This window comes from Hemiscyllium ocellatum, chromosome 20 (genome assembly GCF_020745735.1).
Source record: "Hemiscyllium ocellatum isolate sHemOce1 chromosome 20, sHemOce1.pat.X.cur, whole genome shotgun sequence".
In the NCBI taxonomy this organism is placed as follows: domain Eukaryota; kingdom Metazoa; phylum Chordata; class Chondrichthyes; order Orectolobiformes; family Hemiscylliidae; genus Hemiscyllium; species Hemiscyllium ocellatum.
This window is the reverse complement of record NC_083420.1, coordinates 23,680,388-23,707,021: the sequence shown is the minus strand read 5'-3', so window position 1 is coordinate 23,707,021 and position 26,634 is coordinate 23,680,388. Positions and strand designations below refer to the sequence as shown.

The 26,634-nt window shown below is 43.9% G+C and overlaps 1 protein-coding gene across 1 annotated transcript in view; it reads left to right on the top strand.

Annotated features, from left to right (window-relative positions):
• Positions 1–1,224: 1,224 nt before the first annotated feature.
• Positions 1,225–26,634, top strand: part of polr3e (polymerase (RNA) III (DNA directed) polypeptide E) — a 71,167-nt gene continuing 45,757 nt past the window's right edge. The window contains exons 1-2 of the mRNA XM_060840210.1: positions 1,225–1,344; positions 1,476–1,573. The gene's annotated coding sequence lies outside the window, so the exon portion shown is untranslated. The remainder of the gene's footprint in view (positions 1,345–1,475; positions 1,574–26,634) is intronic.

Sequence of the window (26,634 nt, the reverse complement as noted above, 5' to 3'; positions counted from 1 at the left end):
CCTCCAGGTATCGGGTGGTAATGGTTTGGCGGTGGAGAAGGCCCAGAACCTGCACGAGCTGATGGAGTAGAAGGGGGAGTTGAATAGTAATAGCATGTTAAGATAAAATATATTTAGTTACACTGCAACCATATTTCAAGTCCGACATGCATCTTTGAGTTCCAGAGAAGAATTTGAAACTTTAAATGTTTTTCTCTCTATGGACGGCAGACCTCCTGAATTTCTCCAGCACTTTGTTTTTACTTCAGTCATTCGCTCAGTGAATTTTAGAGAATTCTGGCATTTCTGTTTCTTCAACATTGCTGGGTCAAAATTGCTGGAATTCCCTATCAACACTGCGGGTCTACCTACAGGTCATTCTGCTTTGTTTATGCGAATTCGCTATAATGCGATCAATAAATTGGAGACACTTATAAAGCATATATTGGTTATAAAAAGATTCCAGCCCCATTAGTTCAAATGGTGCTGCTTTTACACGATTTTCTTATAACGCGGGATTGCAACAGAAGGGAACTACGGTGTTACAGCACTGACTGTAACTGACTCTATTCTAAATGAGCGGCAGTGGTTCAAGAGAGTGGCTCACCACCAGCTTCTCCAGGGCAATCGAAGACGGACAATAAATGCTGGACTCATCAGCTATACCCCCTTCCTGCGAAAAAACTAAACTTAAAAACAACCAAAAGTCTCTCTGTCACATTCCTAAATGCCTTCCTGCAGGTATTTACCAGAGTTCATAATTTCCCCAGCAGTTCTGTTCTTCTGATGGAGGGGGTCACTGGAATCGAAACTCTAAGTTTCTCCACCATGTTTTGTTTTTGTTTCAGATCTTCAGCATACACATCTGTCTGACTTATAACAGTTGGGAGTTGTGCTTTCTCCCTTGTAGATGTTGCGCTGTCTGCAAGGTGGGTGGTGGGTGGTTGGCTGTGTGTACATGTAATGTGGTCCTCTGACCGCTAGGGACTCGAATGCCTATGTAACACCCTCCGGCAGCCAGCGGATCGAGGAGCGGATGTAAAGCAGCCATCTGGCCGCCAGGAGGACCCAATGTACAATTGTAACGTGGTCCTCCGGCTGTAATATGGAATGGGATCTCCGAGTCGTCTGGTCCTCCCGTCGTCAGTGGACCGAGTAAAACCATGTAACGCGGTCCTCCGGCCGCCAGATGGGAGAGTGTACCTGTGTAGACTGGTCCTCCGACCGCCAGGGGGGGCCCCGGGGTATCCTTGTAACGAGGGGGATTGATGATATGAGTCGGACCCACGTGTCGGCTTCATGGTTGCCGACCGTTTCATCCATTTCGCCGGCACTGCCTGAGGGAACGGGCGGCTGGGGAGAGTGGTGAGTACCGAGGCGGGGATCGTGGGCCAGGCCAAGGCCCCAGTCAGCAGCCTCGGCCTGGGATTTAGATGGTTCCCTGTGATGCATCGGCTTCTGACCGGCCTCTGTTTCCCTCTCTCTCTCCGGTACAGGCCGGCTCCTGGGACCTCTATCCCCCAATGAGGCCGCCCCATCCCCGAGGTGTAAGTGGTCAGCGAGGCCAGGAGTGCCCCTCGGGCACCGGCACCAGGTAAGACAACAGCCGGCCTGTCAGGATGGAAGGGAGCGGCTTCCGGCGCCCTGTCTGTGGTCACAGCAGCTTGTTGCCCTCTCATTGCATCAGATGGGGCCGGCTGTGGAATGGGAGTGTGCAGCCTGACAGCAAGTCGCAACCTCAGCAAGATGAGGACAGAAACCTTAGAGTGTTCCAAAGCTGATGAGTTAAATAAATGTGGTCACCATGGTAATGTAGGAAACCCAGCAGTTAAACATGTACACAACAAGAGCCCTCAGGCAGCCATAATATGGTTAAAGCTAATTATTCTATTTTAGTGATTTTGATTGAAAGGTAAATGTTGCTCAAGATATCAGGAACAACGCCTTCCATTCTCTTCCTTAACTAATTCTTTTGAAAGGTTTGGACTCTGAAAGGTGATTTCTCCAACAGTGTAGCACCACCTCAGTCTTGAACCACCTATAATGTAATGCTCCCCAGTACTATTCTCTGACATTTGCAGCACTAGGATTGTCATTTGGTTTTTTATGTTGGTCAAGTCTGTGGAGAGTTCCTGATTCAGGCAAGACTGCAGCCACAAACTTACCTGTAACTCCCTGATCAGTCATTAACTAAATGAGAGCAAAAAAAACTTCTCTCCTTTTCTGTGATCTTCAATTACAAGATTGTTAGCTGCTTTTCCATTTCTAAGAGTCATTCAGTGCAGTCTACAATCAATGTACTTACTGCATGATGTTTGTCAACTGTAAACCCATAGCTCTCAGAGCAGATTATTTAAATATACCTATTATAATATTCTTGGTCTGATTGTACTGCTAAATAATATTTGCAGAGCCTGAGATAAGCAAAACATCAACATTATGAGCTATAGGGAGAGGCTGAACAGGCTGGAGCTGTTTTCCCTGGAGAGTCGGAGGCTGAGGGGTGACCTTATAGAGGTTTACAAAATTGAGGGGCATAGATAGGATAAATAGACAACGTCTTTTCCCTGGGGTTGGGGAGTCCAGAACTAGAGGGCATAGGTTTAGGGTGAGAGGGGAAAGATATAAAAGAGATCTAAGTGGCAACTTTTTCACACAGAGGGTAGTACGTGTATGGAATGAGCTGCCAGAAGATGTGGTGGAGGCTGGTACAATTACAACATTTAAAAGTCATCTGGATGTGTATATGAATAGGAAGGGTTTGGAGGGATATGGGCCGGATGCTGGCAGGTGGGACCAGATTGAGTTGGGATATCTGGTCGGCATGGACAGGTTAGACCGAAGGGTCTGTTTCCATGCTGTGCATCTCTATGACTCTATTTAAGAAATATCTTATTATGGCTTCATCTTGTCCTGGGGCTGCAATGGAGAGTAAGATCATGTGACATTGCATCACCTTTTTATTAACATATCACATTCAGACATAATTTAGTATATTATATTCCCCCCATTTCTGATTTAATCTATCATTCAATTCCCTGTTCCTTCCCCAAGTCTCTGATTTCACCTCTTCCTTTGGTAAATGAAATCTGTCATTTTTTACATCAGAGTTATAGAGGTGTACAGCGTGGGTAAATGCCAGAGGTGGCAACTTCCAGGTTTGCCATGTTAGGTGCACATAAGCGATCTCATTCATAGACGAACAGGGTCTTATCCAGCACCTGTGTCAATATTTATCCCTCAGCCATCATATAATATATATTAGAGTCATGGAGATATACAGCATCGAAACAGACCATTCGGTCCAACTTGTCCATGCCAACCAGATATCCTAAATTAATCGAGTCCCATTTTCCAGCATTTGGCCCATATCCCACTAAAACTTTCCTATTCATATAGCCATGCAGGTACCTTTTAAATATTGTAATTGTACCAGGCTCCACCATTTCCACTGGCATAATTCCATATATGCACCACCCGCTGCGTGAAAACATTGTCCCTTAGGTCGCTTTTATATTTTTCTCCTCTCACCTTAAACCAATGCCTTCTGGTTCTGGACTCCCCCACTCCAGGGAAAAGACTGTCCATTTATCCTATCCGTGCCCCTCATGATTTTATGAACCTCTACAAAGTCACCCCTCAGCCTCCGACATTCTAGGGAAAACAGCCCCAATCTATTCAGTCTCTCCCTCTAGCTCAAACCCTCCAACCTTGGCAACATCCTTGTAAATCTTTTCTGAACCCTTTCACGTTTCGTAACATCCTTCCTACAGGTGGGAGACCAGAATTGCATGCAGTATACCAAAAGTGTCCTAATCAATGTCCTGTATGGCAGCAACATGACCTCCCAACTCTTGTACTCAGTGCACTGACCAATAAAGGCAAACATACCACTAGCTGTCTTGCATGTCAAGGTCTCTTTGTTCATCAACACTCCCCAGAACAACAACACTTAAGTGTATAAATCCTGTCTTTCCAAAATGCCACTCCTTACATTTATCTAAATTAAACTCCATCTGCCATTCCTCAGCCCATTTGCCCGACTGATCAAGGTTCAGTTTTACTCTGAGATAGCCTTCTTTGGTATCCAGTACGCCACCTATTTTGATGTCATCTGCAAACGTACTAATCATACCTTCTATGTTCACATTCAAATCATTTATATAAATGACGAAAGGCAGTGGACCCAATGGCACACCACTGGTCGTAGGTAGGCCTCCTGTCTGAAAAGCAACCCTCTACCACCACCCTCTGTCTTCTACCTTTGAGCCAGTTCTGTATCCAAATGGGTAGTTCTCCCTAACCTTGTGATCTAACCTTGCTAACCAGTCTACCAGAGGAACCTTGTCAAACGTCTTACTGAAGTCCATAAAGAGCACATCCACCACTCTGCCCTCATCAATCCTGTTCTTTATTTCTTCAAAAAACTCAATCAAGTTAGTGAGGCATGATTTTCTATGTGCAAAGTCATGTTGACTATCCCTAGTCAGTCCTTGCCTTTCCAAATGCATGTAAATCCTCAGGATTCCCTCCAACAACTTGTCCACCACCATTGTCAGGCTCACCGATCTATAGTTCCCTGGTTTTTCTTTACACCTTTCTTAAATAATGACAGCTTGTAAACAACCTCCTGTGTTCCAGCACTTCGCTTGTGACTATCGATGATACAAATATCTCAGCAAGGGGCCCAGCGCTCACTTCCCTAGCTTCTCACAAGAGTTCTCGGGTACACCTGATCAGGTCCTGGGAATTTATCCAACTTTTACCAGGTCTAACCTGAGGGAGGCATGGTGGCTCAGTGATTAGCATTGCTGCCTCACAGTGCCAGGGATCCAGATTTAATTCCAACTTTGCATATTCTCCCTGTGTCTGCTGTTGTTGCCTTCGTTCAGGTGTTCCGGTTTCCCCTCTCAGTCCAAAGATGTGCAGGTTAGGTGGATTAGCCATGTTAAATTGCCAGTAGTGTCCAGACATATTTAGGTTTGGTGGATTAGCCATGAGAAGTGGAGCATTACAAGGATAAGATCAAGAGTCAGTGTGGCCTCAATGGGCCAAATGGCTTTCTTCCACACTGTAGGGATTCTATGAATGTGAACCCATCCCACACTGCTGTGGTTGACTCACAATTGTCCTTGAAATGGCCTAGCAAACAACTAAGTTCAAGGACAATTTAGGAAAGACCTGGTAAGTTTTGAGATCCCCTAGTTGCCTTAATGGAATATAAAAATATTTGTTTTCGTGATTAAAAAATGCCTTTTGTGGCAACTGGATAGAAGCTTTAATGGGGAATGTCAAAATTTTATTCTATTTTCTGTAAAGTCTAGACTGAACTCTTTTAGTCCTCTTGTATTCAGAATAAAGTTTATTTTTGCAAAAATGAAAATTTGGGACAGAGAACCAATACTGAATTTGCCAGTGACATCCATATTTTATATATATTTATAAATAGAGTTTGTATTTTCAGGCTCTGTGACTGTGAGGATATATTAGTCTACCTGAATGTGTTGTCAGTTCATTTCAAGGAGATTGGGAATTTGAGATTTCTTGTGGTCGCTTGGACTGTGCTGGGCAGAAGGAGAATTGTTGATTATGGTTCAGTAATTGGGCTTGCATGTGGACCTCTCAATGAACACAGAATCTCCTATCTGTTTGGTTGTATTAATGACTACTCCAACTGTGCAGAACTTGATTCTTTGTAGAAACTAGTGCTGGAGTGTTTGGTTGAACTGTGCCATTTTTGATTTGAATAAGACAGGGCCATCGATGAGAGGTCTGTTTCAATCGTACACACGCTTGCTGTCAAATCCACATTGGCTCTCCTAGTTGAAGGTCTCGAAGATTGTATGCTCTTTCACACTTATCTGACTGGAACAATACTTGTCCTGTTTCCCCTTCACTTTTCAAATTGTCATCTTTGTACTTGTAGCATGAATGTATGTGGGAAAGGAGGGAGCTGATTTCTTGGTCGTCTTCCTGTGAGAAGTTCATGTGGAGTTAAAACTATTCTGGAGTGAAGATGAACAAGGGTTTAGCAGTGCACATTTAATATCATAGTTCCTGGCTTCAATGTTTTCACTGTACATGCTCCTCATTCAGTATCAGTGTTAGCTTAGGGATATCTTGATGAGCTTGGAGTATGGACAAAACCATATGATGTTGTGAACTCTTTAAAATACTCATTCTAAACTCTGAGAATACAAAGTCTGCAATTCAATGTGTTGCAAAAATCTTGTTCAATCATGTAATCACTGAATCAGACATGTGACCCTGCAGTTGCTTGATTTTTTCCATTTGGAGTAGTAATTTGCTACTGTCAAGAATATTTTACCTCTATGTTTGATGTTCATCCTAAAAGATTCCAATTATTTGATTGAAAATGAAAATGGCATCAACAGTTCTCTTGTCCTCTGAAGAATAGCACAAACAATACAGCTCCATATCACTCTTTTGAATGGTTGAGAGGAGACCTAACCTATTTCACTTTGGCTTGGCATTATGATACCCAGATGCTGTTAGTGCATTTGTTGTGGTACAATGAGACTCAAGAATGTTGGAATAACCGAACTCCTGTTGTAAAGATTGTCCTTCTTAGCATAAATTATCTCCTACTCTGAGGTGTCTCTGTTGATGGCACTGTCTGAGAATGGGATTGTGCCACAGGGTGTGTTGCCATTCTTTTGATAAAGTACACTGAGCTAAGCTAATTCTTTATCAGATTTCACTGCATCTCTGATGTCAGTCATTTGTGGAGTTGCTGTTAGAATTGAGGTTGTTATTGATGTTAAGTTTCTCATCTCTTTGACTAAACATGTATCTCCTTTTGGCTTTGCCACAGGGATACGGGACAAAGCCCCTGTTGTAGTCTGCTGTTTTCCTGGAACATACTGTCTTTGCATCACACCTTCTCATCCTGAAGCTAAATCGTTGTACTCATGGAGGACTTTTTGGCAACTCCTAGAATTTAACTGTCACCAAGAGTTGGTCGTCTATTTCTAGCTTGAATTGAAGACTGAACAAAATCTGCAAACTTTTCATAATGCTTCTTCTCCTATCACTGTGTATCTCTGCCAGTGAACATGATGTCCCGTTTCCCCTCCCGCACTCAGTCGAAGCAAAACACTCAGAGACACAGTATAGTTTTACCTCCTTCATCTTTATTCTGGGTCCTGGAAGGGGAGAGAACGATCGCCCATGTGCACAGGAACATGAGTTCACTGCCTTCTCTGGAACTGCAGATTCTCAATGAACTATATAGTCATTTTATAGAGAGGAGCATCCAGATAAGGCAACATACATATTGATTGGGTGACTGTTATAATCAATGAGTATTGATAGCAGGGACCAAGCCCTTTACTATTATACAATGAATGTTCTAATCTTGTTAATTGGATTCATACACTGAATACTGTTCCCCTTGTTAGGTGATCTTGCGTACTGAATGTGTCCAATTTTGTTAAATGGCTCTACATCATGACTGCTTTTCCACCTTGTTAACCCATTACCCTTGCCTCCAGTACCCCATTGTTATCTGTAAGATCGTAGCTGATCTGAGTCATGCTCAGCTGAACCTCTTTCACGAAACTCGAACTTCACTCTTTCCCTGCCTGCACCCTATACACATTCTCAAACAGGATGCATGGTAAACTGACCTGCTCTTTCCATCTATCTGTGTCAGAAAAATACAGCTTTCAGTAATGTAGAAGATACATCTGCAGCAATGATAGTCAGCAACTTTGGTTCATAGTTGAAATACCTGCTGATATCAACATCTCTAATTTTCTCAAAAGACTACTATTTTGCTTCTACCCAGCTCCATGCATTGTCTTGTCATAGCAGCTGCCATAATGGTCATCGATGACAGCTAATTTAAGAACTTTCCAACTTGTTTTACCACACCTATACATCGCTAGAGGTCAGTTACCTTGAGGAACTGGAAACATCTTGATTGTTTTTTGCCTTTTGTGAATCAACTCAGACACTAAATATATTTGCAATCTTCCTGAGAAACCTGGCAGTTAGCTGCGAGAATTCATCATTGTTGTGTGCAAATTCCCGTGAGCATTCAAAATGCCACTGTAGGAGAGGAGTGAATTTGCATCTGAAAGATTCCAAAATGCCCAGGAAATGTTAGTCATGGAGGTGATCAATGAGACAAACATGCCATCTCCCACATCCCACACACAGGGGAGACAGGTCTAAGAGGAGCAGCTCTTCTAATCACAGGTTTCCCATCTCCATCTTGTTGCTCCTTGAGAGTAATGTGGACTGATGTAGAGAGAGCCTGTGATTGGAGGAGCTGATTTTGAGCCAGTTGCACAGCGTGAAAGAGACTTTAATCAAGGTTACAGTACGTTAGGGTAACCGTCAGAAAGATCAGTGTCCATCAGGGAAAGGCCCAGATGACCACTCAAAAAAGACCAGTGTCCATGGGAAAAGGCCCATGATCTTGCAGACCATCACTCAGAATGGTCAGTGCCCAAAGGGAAAGGTGCAGGCCTCTGTTACAGAGTTGGTGCTTGGCTCAGGTCTTGACTGTTGAGTGTGAGATGTTGGGCTGTGTTCCGTTCCCCCCCCTTTCAGTCAAAGCAAAACGCATAGAGACACAGTATGGTTTTACCTCCTTCATCTTTATTCCAGGCCCTGGAGGGAGAGAGAACGATTGCCCATGTGCACAGGAACATGAGTTTGCTGATCTCTGGAACAGCAGTTTCTCAATGAACTATAGTCATTTTACAGAGAGGAGTATCTAAATCAGGCAACATACAATTAGTAAAGATTAAGCCATCTACTGTTACACAATGAATGATTGGCTTCACATAATGAATACTTTTCACCTTGATAACTGATCTTACATACTGAATGCTACCTCATCTTGTTAAATGGCTCCACACAATGAATGCTTTTCTACGTTGTTAATCCATTAACCTTGCCTCTAGCAAGGTTTTTTTTTCTTTTTTTTGTAGTGCTTATTTATTCCCCCACACCCATGTTGTGTGTGTGCGCAGATGTGAGACACAGTGAAAGACACAAGGTGCACCAATCTTTATTCAATTCCCACCACCAGGAAGAAAAGAAAGCGCCCAAGTGGCCAGTGACAAGCAGTGCCCTTAACATCAAAGGGCAATGCTGTGTGATCAAACAGTGAAGGGGAGGGCAGGGACTAAATCAAAATAGAGTTGGAGAGGGAAATGATGCACTCAACTCCCTGCGGCACCCACCTCTCCCTGAGCAGCTCAAGGGTGTTGGTGGAAACTGCGTGCTCCTTCTCCAGGGACACCCAGGCTCTGACATAACCGCGGAAGAGGGGCAGGCAATCGGCCCTAACGACCACCTCCACACCCCGCTGCCTGGACCTGTTTAAGCACCCCATTGTTAACTGCAAGTTCTTATCTGATCTGAATCATGCTCAGCTGAACGTCTTGTTTCACAAAACTCAAACTTAACTCTTTCTCTGCCTTCTTATACCCTATACACATTCTCAGGGTTGCAATTAACCCAGCACAACTGACACAAAAGCGTAGATGCAATTTGGAAAGCAACACCTAAAGCCTGCATAATGGATATGGCTAGATACAATGGAAAACCTTGTAGAGATCAACAACTGATTATGCAGAACTTTCCCCTTTGGAGTGCAATATTATTCATATTAATTTTTGAGTAACAGAAGGCGCTGTTCCCTTGAAGTTGCACAACCATCTGAGTGTCTGTGCATATAAATCACATGCCGACACTAATCCCATGTCTGATTTCGGAAGTTGCTGCCACTCGTAGACCTGGGAAATTCCATGCTGAAGGAAAGGATGAAGGAATGCAGGTTGAAGGGGGTGAAAGTGGATCTCATGGTTTGGAAGGGGAGCAGGTGTGTATGGTGAGGTTAAAAAACAGTTATATTGTGACCCTTGGTTACAACATGTGTTGCATTCTATCATGTTCGGCCTGAACTGATCTATGGATCAGGATATCTTCCATTTGATACACAGCTCCATCCAGTCTTTCTAGGGCAAGGTTTAGCAAGCTTTTTCCACTGTAACCAACAGCAAGGCTTCAAAATTGTCCCAATGCCTTGCTGAGAGCTGTTAAGAAAAGGGTATGGGAACTGAGAGCCCATATTCATGGGCAGTGGGCTTTGCTGGTTTGGTGATTATGACAACATCCAGGACATAACAGTCTGCTTGGTTGGCACCTTGTCCCCAAACATTCACTAAAGTTCAGTAGCAATAGTCTGCACCATCTATGATATTTCCCTCCAGAAATTCACAAAAGCTTCTTACATTGCACCATCCAAAGCCACAAACTCTACCATCTTGAACATAGAGTCAAAGAGATGTACAGCATGAAAACACTCCCTTCGGTCCAAACTGTCCATGCCGACCAGATATCCTACCTGCCAGCATTCGGCCCATATCCCTCCAAACCTCTCCTATTCATACACCCATCCAAATGACTCTTAAATGTTGCAATTGTACCAGCCTCCACCACATCCTCTGGCAGCTCATTCCATACACGTACCACTCTCTGTGCGAAAATGTTGCCCCTTAGGTCTCTTTTATACCTTTACCCTCTCACCCTAAACCTATGCCCTCTAGTTCTGGACTCCCCGACCCAAGGGAAAAGAATTTGTCTATTTATCCTATCCATGCCCCTCATAATTTTGTAAACCTCTATTAGGTCTCCCCTCAGCCTCCGAAGCTCCAGGGAAAACAGCCCCAGCCTATTCAGCCTCGTCCTGTAGCTCAGATCCTCCAACCCTGGCAACATCCTTGTAAATCTTTTCTGAACCCTTTTAAGTTTCACAACACCTTTCCGATAAGAAGGAGACCAGAATTGCACGCGATATTCCAACAGTGGCCTGACCAATGTCCTGTACAGCAGCAACATGACCTCCCAACTCCTGCACTCAATACTCTGACCAATAAAGGAAAGCATACCAAATGCCGCCTTCACTATCCTATCTACCTGCGACTCCACTTTCAAGGAGCTATGAAGGTGCACATCAAGGTCTCTTTGTTCAGCAACACTCCCTAGGACCTTACCATTAAGTGTATAAGTCCTGCTAAGATTTGCTTTCCCAAAATGCACCACCTAGCATTTATCTGAATTAAACTCCATCTGCTACTTCTCAGCTCATTGGCTCATCTGGTCCAGATCCTGTTGTAATCCGAGGTAACCCTCTACGCTGTACACGACACCTCCAATTTTGGTGTCATCTGCAAACTTACTAACTGTACCTCTTATGCTTGCATCAAATCATTGATGTAAATGACAAAAAGTAGAGGGCCCAGCACTGATCCCTGTGGTACTCCACTGGTCACAGGCCTCCAGTCTGAAAAACAACTCTCCCACCACTACCCTCTGTCTTCTACCTTTGAGCCAGTTCTGTATCCAAATGGCTAGTTCTCCCTGTATTCCATGAGATCTAACCTTGCTAATCAATCTCCCATGGGGAACCTTGTCGAATGCCATACTGAAGTCCATATAGATCACATCTTCTGCTCTGCCCTCATCAATTTTTTTTGTTACTTCTTCAAAGAAACTCAATCAAGTTTGTGAGACATGATTTCCCACGCACAAAGCCATGTTGACTATCCCAAATCAGTCCTTGCCTTTCCAAACACATGTACATCCTGTCTCTCAAGATTCCCTCCAACGACTTGCCCACCACCAAGGTCAGGCTCACTGGTCTATAGTTCCCTGGTTTGTCTTTACCACCTTTCTTAAACAGTGGCACCATGTTTGCCAACCTCCAGTCTTCCGGCACCTCACCTGTGACTATCGATGATACAACTATCTCAGCAAGAGGCCCAGCAATCACTTCTCTAACTTCCCACTGAGTTCTTGGGTACACGTGATCAGGTTCTGGGGATTTATCGACTTTTAACCGTTTCACGACATCCAGCACTTCCTCCTCTGTAATCTGGACATTTTGCAAGATGTCACCATCGATTTCCCTACAGTCTATATCTTCCAATCCTTTTCCACAGTAAATACTGATGCACAATATTCATTTAGTATCTCCCCCATTTTCTGTGGCTCCACACAAAGGCCGCCTTGCTGATCTTTGAGGGGCCCTATTCTCTCCCTAGTTATCCTTTTGTCCTTAATATATTTGTAAAAACCCTTTGGATTCTCCTTAATTCTATTTGCCAACGCTATCTCATGTCCCCGTTTTGCCCTCCTGATTTCCCTCTTAAGTATACTCCTACTTCTTTTATACTCTTCTAAAGATTCACTCAATCTATCCTGTCTATACCTGACATATGCTTCCTTCTTTTTCTTAACCAAATCCTCAATTTCTTTAGTCATCCAGCAATCCCTATACCTACCAGCCTTCCCTTTCATCCTGACAGGAATATGATTTCTCTGGATTCTTGTTATCTCATTTCTGAAAGCTTCCCATTTTCCAGCCGCCCCTTTACCTGCGAACATCTGCCTCCAATCAGCTTTCAAAAGTTCTTGCCTTTTAGATCTTCAACTTTCAGATCTGGTCTATCCTTTTCCATCACTATTTTAAAACAAATAGAATTATGGTCGCTGGCCTCAAAGTACTCCCTCACTGACACCTCAGTCACCTGCCCTGCCTTATTTCCCAAGAGTAGGTCAAATTTTACACCTTCTCTCCTAGGTACATCTACATACTGAATCAGAAAATTATCTTGTACACACTTAAATTCCTTTCCATCTAAACCTTTAACACTATAGCAGTCCCAGTCGATGTTTGGAAAGTTAAAATCCCCTACCATAACTACCCTATTATTCTTACAGCTAGCTGAGATCTCCTTACAAGTTTGTTTCTCAATTTCCATCTGACTATTGGGGGGTCTATAATACAATCCCAAAAAGGTGATCATCCCTTTCTTATTTCTCAATTCCACCCAAATAACTTCCCTGGATGCATTTCCGGGAATATCCTCCCTCAGCACAGTTGTAATGCTATCCTTTATCAAAAATGCCACTTTCCCTCCTTTCTTGCCTCCCTTTCTATCCTTCCTGTAGCATTTGTATACTGGAACATTAAGCTGCCAGTCCTGCCCATCCCTGAGCCATGTTTCCGTAATTGCTATGATATTGCAGTCCCATGTTCCTAACCATGCCCTGAGTTCATCTGCCTTCCCTATTCGGCCCCTTGCATTGAAATAAATGCAGTTTAATTTATTGGTCCTACCTTGTCCCTGCCTGTCCTGACTGTTTGACTCCCTTCTGTTCTCAGCTGTACGTCGCAGATCTTTCCTCACTATCTCCCTGGGTTCCTCCCCCACCTTACTAGTTTAGATCCTCCCAAGCAGTTCTAGCAAATTTCCCTGCCAGTATATTAGTCCCCTTCCAATTTAGGTGCAATCCATCCTTCTTGTACAGGTCACTTCTACCCCAAAAGAGATTCCAATGGTCCAAAAATGTGAATCCTTCTCCCATACACCAGCTCCCCAGCAATGCATTCATCTGCTCTATCCTCCTATTCCTGCCCTCACTACATCGTAGCACTGGGAGTAATCCAGATATTAGTACCCTTGAGGACCTCCTTTTTAAATATCTGCCTAACTCTCTGTAATCTCCCTTTCAATCTTTTCCCTTCCAATGTCGTTGGTTCCAATGTGGACAATGATCTCCTGCTGGTCCCTCTCCCCTGAGAGAACATTCTGCACTCTCTCTGAGACATCCTTGATCCTGGCACCAGGAAAACAACACACCATTCTGCTTTTTCTCTGCTGTCCACAGAAACGTCTGTCTGTACCTCTGACTACAGAATCCCCTAACACAATTGATCTCTTGGAAGTCGACATGCCCCTCGTTGCATTAGAGCCAGTCTCAATACCAGAAACTTGGCTGTTCGTGCTACATTCCTCTGAGAATCCACCACCTCCTACATTTTCCAAAACAGCATACCTGTTTGAAATGGGTATATCCACAAAAGACTCCTGCACTAGCTGCCTACCTCTCTTACCCTTCCTGGAGTTAACCCATCTATGTGACTGTATCTGAGACTACCCCCCCTCCTTCCTATAACTGCCATCCATCACATACTGTTGCTGTTGCAAATTCCTCATCGTTTCTATCTGTCCCTCCAACTGATCCACTCGATCTGATAAGATTTGCATCAAACAACATTTATGGCAGATATAATCCATAGTAACCCTTAAACTCTCTTTAAACACCCACATCTGACAAGAAGTACATATCATTGCAAAGGCCATTTTTGCTCCTTCGCAATCTACAGAACCAGAAAATAACACCCTCTTATACCTCTACAAAACACTGCCCCAGGTTAAATTAATAGCTATGGCTTATATTTTAAGTTTAATCAAGAGACTTATCTCCAAAAAACATATAATCAAGAAAGAATCCACTATACTCACTACTGCAGCCTTTCTCTTGGACAGACTTAAAACAACAATTAATTTATCTGATTCTGTGCTGTGAACTTCGCCCAACAATTCCTCCAAGATTAGTTGTGAATTTCACTGTTTATTACTCTTCCCAGGTGCACTCCGATGTCCAGCGATACACGAATTCAAACAGCAAAGGTAGCAACTGTGCAGGTTCTCTCTTTCTCTCTCTCCTGCACTGTCCTCACCATGTGCTTCCTTTGTCTGCTTTTCTCCCTTTTAAACTGCTGTTGTTTTGACTTTTGTTTTTCCAAAGTTCCAAAACAATGCAACAGCATATAAAACAGTAACTGCTGCTCCTGGAATTCGAGGAAATCATCTCCAACACTTAAAATACCTCAAAAAAAGGAGCAGCTCTTACAGCCAGACATTTTCCTTGTCCTCCATCTTGGATTACCCAGAATCCAACTCAAACAGTGAAGACAGTGGATCCATGTGAACCACACCACCTGCGAGTTTCCCTCCAAGTCACTCCTCATCCCAACTGAGTGTTAGAAACAACTTTGCTAAACTTAAATAAAGATAATTACAAAGGGATAAGAGCTGAGTTGGTTGGAGTGGACTGGGAAAGAAATATAACAGAAAAGACAGTTGAGCAACAATGGCATATGTTGAAGGAAATAGTTAGTGACTGACAGCAAATATATATCCCAGTGAGGAAGAAAGGCTCTCCGAAGAGAGTTCACCAACCACTGCTGTCTACAGGGATATTAACATCTGGAAACTTGGTTCCAGAATCTCTTCAAGGAAAAGCATTTTCATATTATTATTTTCTATTTTCTGGACATTGCCATTTTTTGAACATTTCTGCTAGCTGTGACACAACTTGAAAGTGACCCTTTGGGCAAAAATGGGATTTGTTTTTTTTGGCAGGACAATTTCAGGTTTGCCAACAACCCCAATAAGAGCTTGCTCTGGAACATTGATGCACATGCTTCTGGTTTCCCTGGATTTCCACAACCACCTTTCTGCTACTACTCTGTCTTGCTGCATGATTGACTAATTTTGTTTCCTGACCTTGGCTGGTCTGCTTATTTGAATCACCTTTTGTTTTAAAGTCATCTCTTGACTGTAAGTGGTCAGACAGTGTTTCATCTAAGACTTGAACAATAATTCTACCCCTGATTAGTTCAGCTTTTAAGCTGCTATACACCATTCTGCAAATTAGTACTGAATGGTTACAAAAGTAACAATGCTTCTTGTTGCTGGGTATGTTTATTAAATTTAGCCTAGTTAGCAATGGTTTTTTTTTTCTTAGATTAAATTAGACATTCAGTGCTATTGTTACACCTTCGTATGTAGCTTTACTTTAATCTCTTGCTTGACTAGATGTCATTTGCTAAGCCACCATTGCACCCAATAGTATACTGAGCTGTTCACTACTCCGTTTTGCAGTGAAGCTGAATGCCATCCAGTCACTTGTGAATCTTCAGCGTGAATTCAGCAATAGTCTGTTTGGTTTACTACCTATGATCTGCTTGCAATTTTTCAGTAATGGCAGTGGCTTGTAATATTCTTGGTTTTGTGCTGTAGAAGATGATCTGTAGACTACTGTGAACTTTATTTAAGAAACCTCTTGCAATTTCTTCATCTTGCTATAACGTTGCAAGGGAGAGCAAGGTCCTTGGACATTTGTTGGCCCTGTATTGGAGTATCTGATCAATGTTACTGCTGCATGGGAATTGTCAGAACTCCCTCCAAGACTGGAATTGGATGAAGTGGCTGTTTTTCAGGATTTGCACATAAGTAGGATTTGAAAGACATATTGGGCAGATGTTAAAACAGTTGATGTTACTTGAAAGTCAATCCCATTGTAAAACTGCTTTGAGATCAGCATTGGAGCAATGTTTGTTGACAGTTGAGTGCATTGTTTAGTGAGTCTAGGCAGCTAAGTAGAGGTCAGGATCCTTGCATGTTGAGGCATTTAATGTGGTCCATAGCTTATCCTCCCAACACATAAGAACTCAGAGCAGGCGTAGGCAATTCAGCCCTTTGAGCTTGTTCTGCTTGCTTCTTTGTTACACTCATGGCTGATCTCATCTTGGCTTCAACTCCACTTTCCTGCCTGCTCTCTGTAACCCTGTAACTCATTACTGTTTAAAAAAAATTGTCTCCGCCTTAAATTTATTCAATATCCCAGCTTCCTTGTACTCTGGAGTAGTGAATTATACAGATTCATAACCCTTTGGTATGACAAAAGGGAGGGTTTATACAATTAATGGTAGGGTTTTGGGTGGTGTTGCAGAACAGAGGGACCTAGGGGTTCAGGTGCATAATTCTTTGAAGTTTTCATCACATCAGGATAGGGTGGTTAAAAGGACATTTGGTACACTTGCCTTCATTGTTCAGTCCTTTGAGTATAGGAGTTAAGAAATCATGCTGAGGTTGTGCAGGACACTAGTGAGGCCTCTTCTGGAGTATTGTAGGTAAAAACAATGACTGCAGATGCTGGAAACCAGATTCTGGATTAGTGGTGCTGGAAAAGCACAGGAGTTCAGGCAGCATCTGAGGAGCAGGAAAATCGACGTTTCGGGCAAAAGCCCTTCATCAGGAATAAAGGCAGTGAGCCTGAAGGGTGGAGAGATAAGCTAGAGGAGGGTGGGGGTGGGGAGAAAGTAGCATAGAATGCAATAGGTGAGTGGGGGAGGGGATGAATGTGATAGGTCAGGGAGGAGGGTGGAGTGGATAGGTGGAAAAGAAGATAGGCAGGTAGGACAAGTCATGGTGACAGTGCTGAGCTGGAAGTTTGGAACTAGGGTGAGGTGGAGGAAGGGGAAATGAGGAAACTGTTGAAGTCAACATTGATGCCCTGGGGTTGAAGTGTTCCGAGGCGGAAGATGAGGCGTTCTTCCTCCAGGCTTCTGGTGGTGAGGGAGCGGCGATGAAGGAGGCCCAGGACCCCCATGTCCTCAGCAGAATGGGAGGGGGAGTTGAAATTGTTGGGCCACAGGCGGTGTGGTTGATTGTTGTGGGAGATGTTCCCTAAAGTGCTCTGCTAGGAGGCGTCCAGTCTCCCCTATGTAGAGGAGACCGCATCGGGAGCAACGGATACAATAAATTATATTAGTGGATGTGCAGGTAAAACTTTGGATGTGGAAGGCTCCTTTAGGGCCTTGGATGGAGGTGAGGGAGGAGGTGTGGGCACAGGTTTTACAGTTACTGCGGTGGCAGAGGAAGGTGTCAGGATGGGAGGGTGGGTTGTAGGGGGCATGGACCTGACCAGGTAGTCATGGAGGGAACGGTCTTTACGGAAGGCGGAAAGGGGTGGGGAGGGAAATATATCCCTGGTGGTGGGGTCTTTTTGGAGGTGGCGGAGGTGTCGGTGGATGATTTGGTTTATGCGAAGGTTGGTAGGGTAGAAGTTGAGCACCAGGGGTGTTCTGTCCTTGTAACGGTTGGAGGGGTGGGGTCTGAGGGCAGAGGTGCGGGATGTGGACGAGATGCATTGGAGGGCCTCTTTAATCACGTAGGAAGGAAATTGTGGTCTCTAAAGGAGGAGGCCATCTGGTGTGTTCTGTGGTGGAACTGGTCCTCCTGGGAGCAGATACGGCGGAGGCTGAGGAATTGGGAATACGGGATGGCATTTTTTCAAGAGGTAGGGTGGGAAGTGGTGTAATCCAGGTACCTGTGGGAGTTGGTGGGTTTGTAAAAACTGTCAGTGTCAAGTCGGCTGTCATTAATGGAGATGGAGAGGTCCTTGTGTCCAGTTCTGGTCACCCAGTTATAGGAAGGATATTATTAAGCTGGAGAGGATTCAGAAGAGATTTCCCAGGATGTTGCTAGGTGTGGCATGTTTGGGTGACAAAGGAAGGCTGGACAAGTGGGAATTTTCGCACTGGAATGTAGATGGTTGAGTGATGACCTTATAGAAGATCATGAGGGGTGTAGATGGGGTTAATGGTAGGTGTTTTGTGTCCCCCTAGAATGGGGGTTTTAAGACTAGGGACACATTTTTAAGGTGAGGGGAGAGAGATTTTTAAAAGGCGGACAAATCTTTTACATAGAGGATAGTGAGAGTGTGGAATGAACATCCTGTGGAAATGGTAGATGTGAGCTCTGTTTAAAAGGCACTAAGATAAGTACATAGGAAACGTTTGGAGGGATACGTCCCAGGAGCAGGAATATGTGGCTAGTTTAGTTTGGGATTATGTTCGGTATGGACTAGTTATTGTGGTTCTGTTCGCCGAGCTGGGAGCTTTGGTTGCAAACGTTTCATCCCCTTTCTAGGTGACATCTTCAGTGCTTGGGGATCGTTAGCTGTCTTCCTGTTTGTCCAATGTAGTGTTTTGTACAGTCCTTGCATGGGAGTTTTTACACTACGTTGGTTTTGCTCCTGCTGGGTATCGGGTCCTTTGTCCTGGTGAGTTGTTGTCTGAGAGTGGCTGTTGGTTTGTGTGCTGTTAGGAGTCCTAGTGGTAGCAGCAGTCTGGCTGAAATGCTCCTGATGTATGGGAGTGTGGCCAGTCCTTTGGGTTGTGGCATGTCCTCATTTCGTTGTCTTTCCCTGAGGCATCTGTTGATGAAATTGCGTGGATATCCGTTTTTGTTGAATACCTTGTATAGGTGTTCTTCTTCCTCTTTTTGTAGTTCAGGTGTGCTGCAGTATGTTGTGGCCCTTTTGAATAATGTCCTGATGCAACTTCGTTTGTGTGTGTTGGGGTGGGTGCTTTCATAGTTCAGGACTTGGTCTGTGTGTGTGGCTTTTCTGTATACCTTTGTGCTGAATTCTCCATTTGGTGTTGTCTGTACCATCACGTCCAGGAATGGGAGCTGGTTGTCCTCATAACAGCACACAAACCAACAGCCACTCTCAGACAACAACTCACCAGGACAAAGGACCCGATATCCATCATGAGCAAAACCAACGTAGTGTACAAAATACCATGCAAGGACTGCACAAAACACTACGTAGGACAAACAGGAAGACAGCTAACGATCTGCATCCATGAACACCAACTAGCCATGAAACAACACGACCAGCTATCCCTAGTAGCCATACACTCAGATGACAAACAACACGAATTTGATTGGGACAACACCACTATTATAGGGCAGGCCAAACAGAGAACAGCCAGGGAATTCCTACAGGCATGGCACTCATCCACGAATTCTATCAACAGACACATCGACCAAGACCCTATATACCGACCACTGCAGCGGACAGCAACTGACAACCGGAAGCGGCAGATTCAAGCCACTATAAATGCCGGAGGAATCAGCACAGAAGCGCTTCACAGGAGGCTCCCAAGCACTGAAGATGTCACCTAGAAAGGGGACGAAATGTTTGCAACAAAAACTCCCAGCTCGGCGAACAGAACCACAACAACGAGCACCCGAGCTACAAATCTTCTCACAAACTTTGGACTAGTTAGACCGAAGGGTCTTTTTCCGTGCTGTATGATTCTGACATTGTATGTGATGACCTGTGATGCCATATACTGCATTACTAAATAGCTCACAGTCAGACCTAATCCCTTGTGCTACATACATATAATAGCTTGCCTGTCCCTCTTTCTAGAGCCATTGTGAACACAGAAAAATGTCAGGAAGTAATGCAAATTTATTAATCTCCGAAATAAAAATGAAAAATGCTGAAAACGCTTAGGAGGTCATTTGTAGGGCATAACGGTTAATATTTCAAGTTGACCTTTCCGATGCCCCCTGTCCTGAGTACTTCCAGCATATTCGGTTTTGTCTCTGGTTTCCAACCCCTCTTCTATGCTTTTGTAAAAGTCGCTGGTATTGAATATATTTGAGGAGGAGATAGATCTTTTAAACAGTAATCAGAAGTGCAAAATGATGGTGTTGGGAATAGTATAATATAGATTTTGCAATTTGGAATGTGGATGCATACAAACTGTGGCTCACTGGGTAGCACTGCCACATGATCAGGTTGTAGGTTCAAGTTCTGCTGTAAGCACTTGAATGTGAGATTCACACTGTCACCTGCAATTCCAGTATTGAAGGAGCGTTGCTCTGTTAGAGATGCTGTCTCTTGGATAAGCTGTTAAATGTAGGTGCTATCTGTGCTCTTGGGTAGAATTACAAGATCCTATGGCACTGTGTTGAAGAGCGGGGGATATCTCTGTAGTGTCCTGGATGATATTTATCCCGTAAATAAAATGGTGAAAACTGGTGATTTTTGTTTATCACATTGTTTGTATGTAAAATAGTTGGCGCACGGCCCTCATTGCAACAGTGACACTTTAGCAATATTTAATTGGTTGCAAAGAGTTCTGAGGGTGTGAAATTCACTCTTTGAATGCAAATCTTTCTTAACTAAAGCTGTGTGCCCTTAGCTCTGAAATCCAAGCTTTTGTGATGTTTGTGTTGATTAGTAACAGGACTAGTTTCAAGAAGCTGCTGCTTCTCCCTGTTGAGTATATTGCTGTTGACTGAAGGATCTCCATGGGAAGAATATTATGCTGAGTCCCCAGACTGCTGCATGATGTAAGCAAGTTTAAATCTGATAATTTTAGAATATCGGTCTCTATATCAGAAGAAATTATAGGTTGTAAATAATGTAGTGAGATAAAATAATGACAAGTTGAGGGTTTGGTGAAGCAGACTGTTTCCAGGGATTAAGAACATGGGATCATTAATGTAAGAGATTTTGTACAGAGGACAGGAGAAACTTATTTGGTCAGCGGCTTGAGGTTGTGGGAGATCATTTAGAATTAGTGATTGAGGTGGAAGCTGTCAGCTTTCCAGGTTCGATTTGATAGGATTAAAATTAAGCATTTGGTCGAGAACAAGGGAGAAGGTATTTCATGTCTGTCATGTTAAGGGATTAGGTCTGACTGTGATATTTAGTAAGGCAGTGTATGGCATCAGATACAATGTCCTTTCAACATCATAGCAAGATGAAATCACAGAGATTTATTAAATAAAGTTCATGTTTTTCCACCATAGCAGACTGTGTAGATAATCTCAAACAGCAGGAGACCAAGAATATTACTATGGTTAGAACTATTTGCTGTGTGGAGAATAGATAATATATAGACTGGAGGCGCCAAATGACCAGTTTCTGTTTTGTGACTTCTTCCTCGGTAAAGGCAAGCTGTGTTAATTCATAGGCTAACTCTCTAGTTTATAGGCTTAGAAGTTATAAAATGAATTACAAACTACACTTGTTAAATGAAAAGATTTGCACGCAGGAATTTCTCCCAAAATAGTAAATAAAAGGACTGTTGATGACAGCTCTTATACCATGGGATTTGTTAGGTTCCCTTCTTGAGATTCTTACAGGCTTGATACAACTGCAATACACCAGCTACTGTGAACAGTCACGATTTATTTCAGCAAGTACAAGCTTTTGGAGGATCACTGAACACTGTTCGCGATGCTTGCGGAGTGTGTCAAGTGAGGCTGTCTGAGCAAGGGAACCATCCTCCCTTTATACAGGGTTTTACATCAGTCAGTCATGCACGCAAGCCATGATTCCCACCACTCCTCCATAATCACATGCCACCTAAAAGCAATGTGAAGTGATTAGATTATTTCCAGAAATACTGTGTGACTAGGTTATTCCTTAAAGCAGCGTGTGACTAGGGTATTCCTTAAGGTAGGGTGTGACTAGGTTATTGCCTTAAACTGCAGCATTTACAGAGTATGATTAGATTGTTACATCTTGCCTGCAGGACAGAAAATCATACCACCCCGGGCATTCAATTTCTTACATGTCAGCAGAACAAATTAACTCTTTTCATCATCTCATTCCCTCCTTTTATCATTCCATGATAACCAACTAAATGGGGCTTAAAAAGGCACTACCATCTTATTCATAAGAATCTGACATCTAGTAATTAAACATGTTATTGACACACAACATACAATGATTATAACAACAAGAATCACTAGGATCCTCCCACATGGGATAAAGAAAGTGTTCACCAGTAAAGTTCTTAAATCCACAGTCCTAAGTGACCACTCCACCCCCTCCAAGTTGAGTGGAAAGGAGCCAGTTACCCAAAATCTGCTTCAGTAAAGTCCAACCTGAAAACAAAATCCAGTCCGGCAGGGATTAGCTCTGTTGTGTACAGTGGAAAGGGAGCCCAGGTCCCTGGAGATGCAGGGATCAGTGCTGCTCCTGTAGTAAAGTCGTAGGGGTCCCATGCAATGCAGTGTGCTCTCAAGGCGTGGTGTTAGGTGCAGCCATCACTTTGCTTTTGGCCATCTTCGTGCTCGCGTTTGCAAATTCCAACCGGAGAGTCTGAGGATTTTCAGGATCAAATCAAATGCTCTTTAATGGATTCTTTGCTGCTTCTGCTCCCGCTCTGCTGTCAAACGTAACAAAGCCAACTGGCTGTTTTAATGTTAGCTTGATCAGTGAAGCTTCATTTATATATAGATATTTTTATTGGGAATTTAACATGTTGACAAATTTACAAAAATAAGCAGAATTTTCAAGCACAAACATTAATATAAAAATAGATCTTAAATATATAATCATCAAAATTCAACTAATCCACAATCATCCAGAGTGTATAGTTGAGTCGCTTACATCCTTCAAATAAGAGAAAATGTTCTCTAATACACTCATAACAGTATGATAAAAAGGAAGTTATTTCCAAACAATAAGAACAAAAAAAAAATTAAACATGTTTGAATGGAGATCTTCCCCCTTGTTCTCAGGGGGCCTTACTACCTTTCCAACGTTCCACCATATCCTCTCCCAAACAGTGTCCCACCCTCAACCCGGGCGCTCCTTAATAGGATTTAGATATAATACCGAGCTAGAGTTAACAGTGAGCGCTGCACCCCCACCCATACCTGAGTATATCTGCTAGCATCAATGCCACGTACAAACACACATAACTATAAAATTACAACTCCAACAGATTACAGTTAAGTATAATAACATAGCAAGGAAGACAACCCCGCTCCCAGAGGCAAAAGTAAAGTAGAATAAAGTATCCATTTCTCCCCACGGAGTGTGGGAGAGGCAAGCCAACATAAATTGTCTCTTACGATTTATTTAAACGAGTCTAAAAGTTTCTTGGCCTCTTCCGATGATCTAAAATTATACTCGGATCCTTCGTGGGTAAAGCATAACGTCGCTGGGTAGTGTAAGGTGTATTGAATATCTAAGTCCCTTAAACATTTCTTCACCTCATCAAACGCCTTCCTCCTTCGTGCCAAAGCCGGGGAGAAGTCCTGAAATAACATAATCTTGGATCCTTCATGAATCATAGCTTTAGGATCCTTTCCAAGCTTTCTGGAGGCATCCAGGAGTATCTGCCTCTCCCTATAACTCCTCAGCCGGAACAGGACCGGGCGTGGGCGCTGGTTTGGGCCAGATCCGCGTACTGCGACCCGGTAGGCCCACTCCACCCTTACCCGGTCAGTTTCGGCCCCCAGGTTTAAAAGCTGGGGCAGCCATCGCTCCAGAAATACTACTAACTGTCCTTTCCCTTCTTGTTCAGGGAGGCCCAGCAATCGAATATTCTTTCTCCGATTTCTGTTGTCAACATCATCCATGTAGATTTCAAAGGCCCGGACTCTCTGCTCCAGAGCTCGCACCTGTTCTGCAGCTGTTTGTGCTGCAGCCTCGGAGGTCATGGCCTTTAGTTCCGCCCCCTCCACTCGGCCCTGCAATTCTCCCATAGAGTGATTCTGTTTCTGCAGCTTTTCTTCGAATGCATTCCATCGCTGTCGGGATTCTGCGATGAAATTGACGAGTGTCGATTCCAATCTAGCAATCATCTCCACAAGGCCTGTTTTTACATCAGCTGCAGCCGGAGGAGAGGAGGGTGGGGGAGGGGTCTTTGTTTTCTGAGAGCTGCGGGGTCCCTTTGATTTACTCATTATCCACTCAGTATTAGACTATTTAAGTATAATATTCAGCAGCTAATTAAGATTAAAGAAATTTTTTGGGTGGTTTGGCAAGTGTGGTGGGGGCAGGAAACCCACTTTTCCCAGGTTTTGGGAAGGGCTCTGTAGACTCAGACTTGCTGAGTCGCCGTCATCTTGGATCTCCCCCAGTGAAGCTTCATATCACTTAAATGGTCGAAAGAGAAGGTAAAGCTCACATGGTTTAATATCCATAGGAAGGCCACTGACAAAAACCATACAGACGTCCTCTTCACCATTGTTAGCTTCATCACTTTTCATGCTCACGACAGGGGAGCTGATTAAATCTGTTGTGATCCCCTACTCTGGGCAGGTGGTGCTGGTGCAGGGAGAGCAGGAGGGGTCGTCAGAGTGGGTGTGATACCTTCCAGGGTCAGTTGTCTATCAGAAGTGCTGAGCAGTGTTTCCAGGAATGTGACTAGGCATTGAGTGTGCAATGGGTAGCATTTCCAGGGGGCTGGGTAAGTGGAGTGGGACCTGGATCAGGTTGGGAAGGGAGCGGACAGTGGTCGAAGGCATGCTTTACCTGTGAATGGAGAAACTTCAGAGACGACGTTAACTGCTGAAAGTATCTTTGTATTTCCTGTCTCTTTCCCTCCTTGCCAAGGTGGGTATCAGCATGAAGATAGACAACAAGCATTGGTAACAAAGTATCAAGTATACACACTTGGCGAACTGGAGTGCTCCAGAGGCCTTTTGACGCAGAGTGCGAACACCCATGCGTCTCCCGTGTTAGTTTTTCTGGGTCGGGGTGTCCCACTGTAAACGCTGCCCAGTGTTTATGCCCTTTGTTTTCGAGGCAGGTTCATAGAGGATACAGTAGAATTGCGAGCTGTTGCCACATCTTTGGCAGCTTAATTAATTCTGGCATTGCCGTTGCTGATGTCTGTATTGTCCATTACGTGGGCAGTACATCTGATTATGGCCAGTTGCTTTGAGGAGATTTCAGATATATAGTGAGTTCTGAATAGGTGTCACTGAGGAGGTCAGAAATCCGCGTTGTGATATAGCTGGTCATCAGTGTCATGAATTTGAAACATTTCAGGCAGACCAGACATGTCAGGAGGCATATTCCACTTTGGGACCCTGCAACCACATGGGATAAATGTGGATTTTAACAGCTCCCTCATTTCCCTTCTTCTCCCCCTGCCATATTACTCCAGTCCCAAGTCTCCAATTTGGCACTGCCGTCTATCACTCGCCCCTCTGACCTATCACCTTCTCCCTCACCTTCATCCACCTATTGCTTTCCTAGCTACCTCCCAGACCCCCCCCTTACATTTATTTCTCAGCCTCGACCCACAAGCTTCATTTCTGATGAAGGTCTTCTGTCTGAAACATCGATTCTCCTGTTGCTCAGATGCTGCCTGACCATCTGTGCTTTTCCAGCACCACACTCTCATGATTCAGTCTCCACACCCACTTTAGGATCCTGACCCTTGCGTGAGGGATTTCCCCTCTTAACAACCAGTCTAAGGCAGGGTGAATGAGAGAGACACAGTAATTATCCTGTGCTGTGTTCCGGGGCCTTAGATCCCGCTATTAGAATACTCTAATCTCTGAATTCCAGGGCGACTCTAACTTCCTTTTCTGGTAACTTATAGATCTGAGGACTCTAATGTCTGAATTCCAGGGGGACTTGCACCTCCCTGGGACGAACTTGTTGGCATACAATTGCGTAAGTTATCACCGAGATTCCGTCACTACAGAGTTGTAGGGAACGAGGGGTCAACTGAATGATAGGTTTAGTGAGAGCAATCAAGGTAAATCTTAACTAGTGGGCCCATCCGTCTCATATTACCATCCGCCTGGAAACTCCATATATGTCGGAATCCCACTCTTGTCGCCAAATGTGAGGTTCCCTTCTGGAGATTCTTGCATGCTTTATGCAACTGCAATATGCCAGCTTCCGTGAACAGCCACGATTTATTTCAGCAAGTACAAGTTTTTGGAGGACCACTGAACATTCTTTGCGATGCTTGCAGAGCATGTCAAGTGAGGCTGTCTGAACAATGGAACCATCCTCCCTTTATACAGGGTTTTACATCAGTCAGTCATGCACGCAAGTCACAACCCCCTGCCACTCCTTCATAGTCACATGCCACCCATAACAATGCAAAGTGATTAGATTATTTCCAGAAACACTGTGTGACTAGGCTATTCCTTAAAGTAGGGTCTGACTAGGTTATTACCTGAAACTGCAGCAGTTACAAAGTATGACTAGATTGTCTCATCCTGCCTGCAGGACAGAAAATCACACCCCCCGGGACATCCAATTTCTTGCATGTCAGCAGAACAAATTAACCCTTTATCATCTCGTATTCTCTCCAGCGACCTGAGCAGATGGACAGGAATGTGGTTTAATGTCTGGAATGGCAATCCTCCCTTCATGGGTCTGCCCTTGGTTTTGTGACTCAACCCT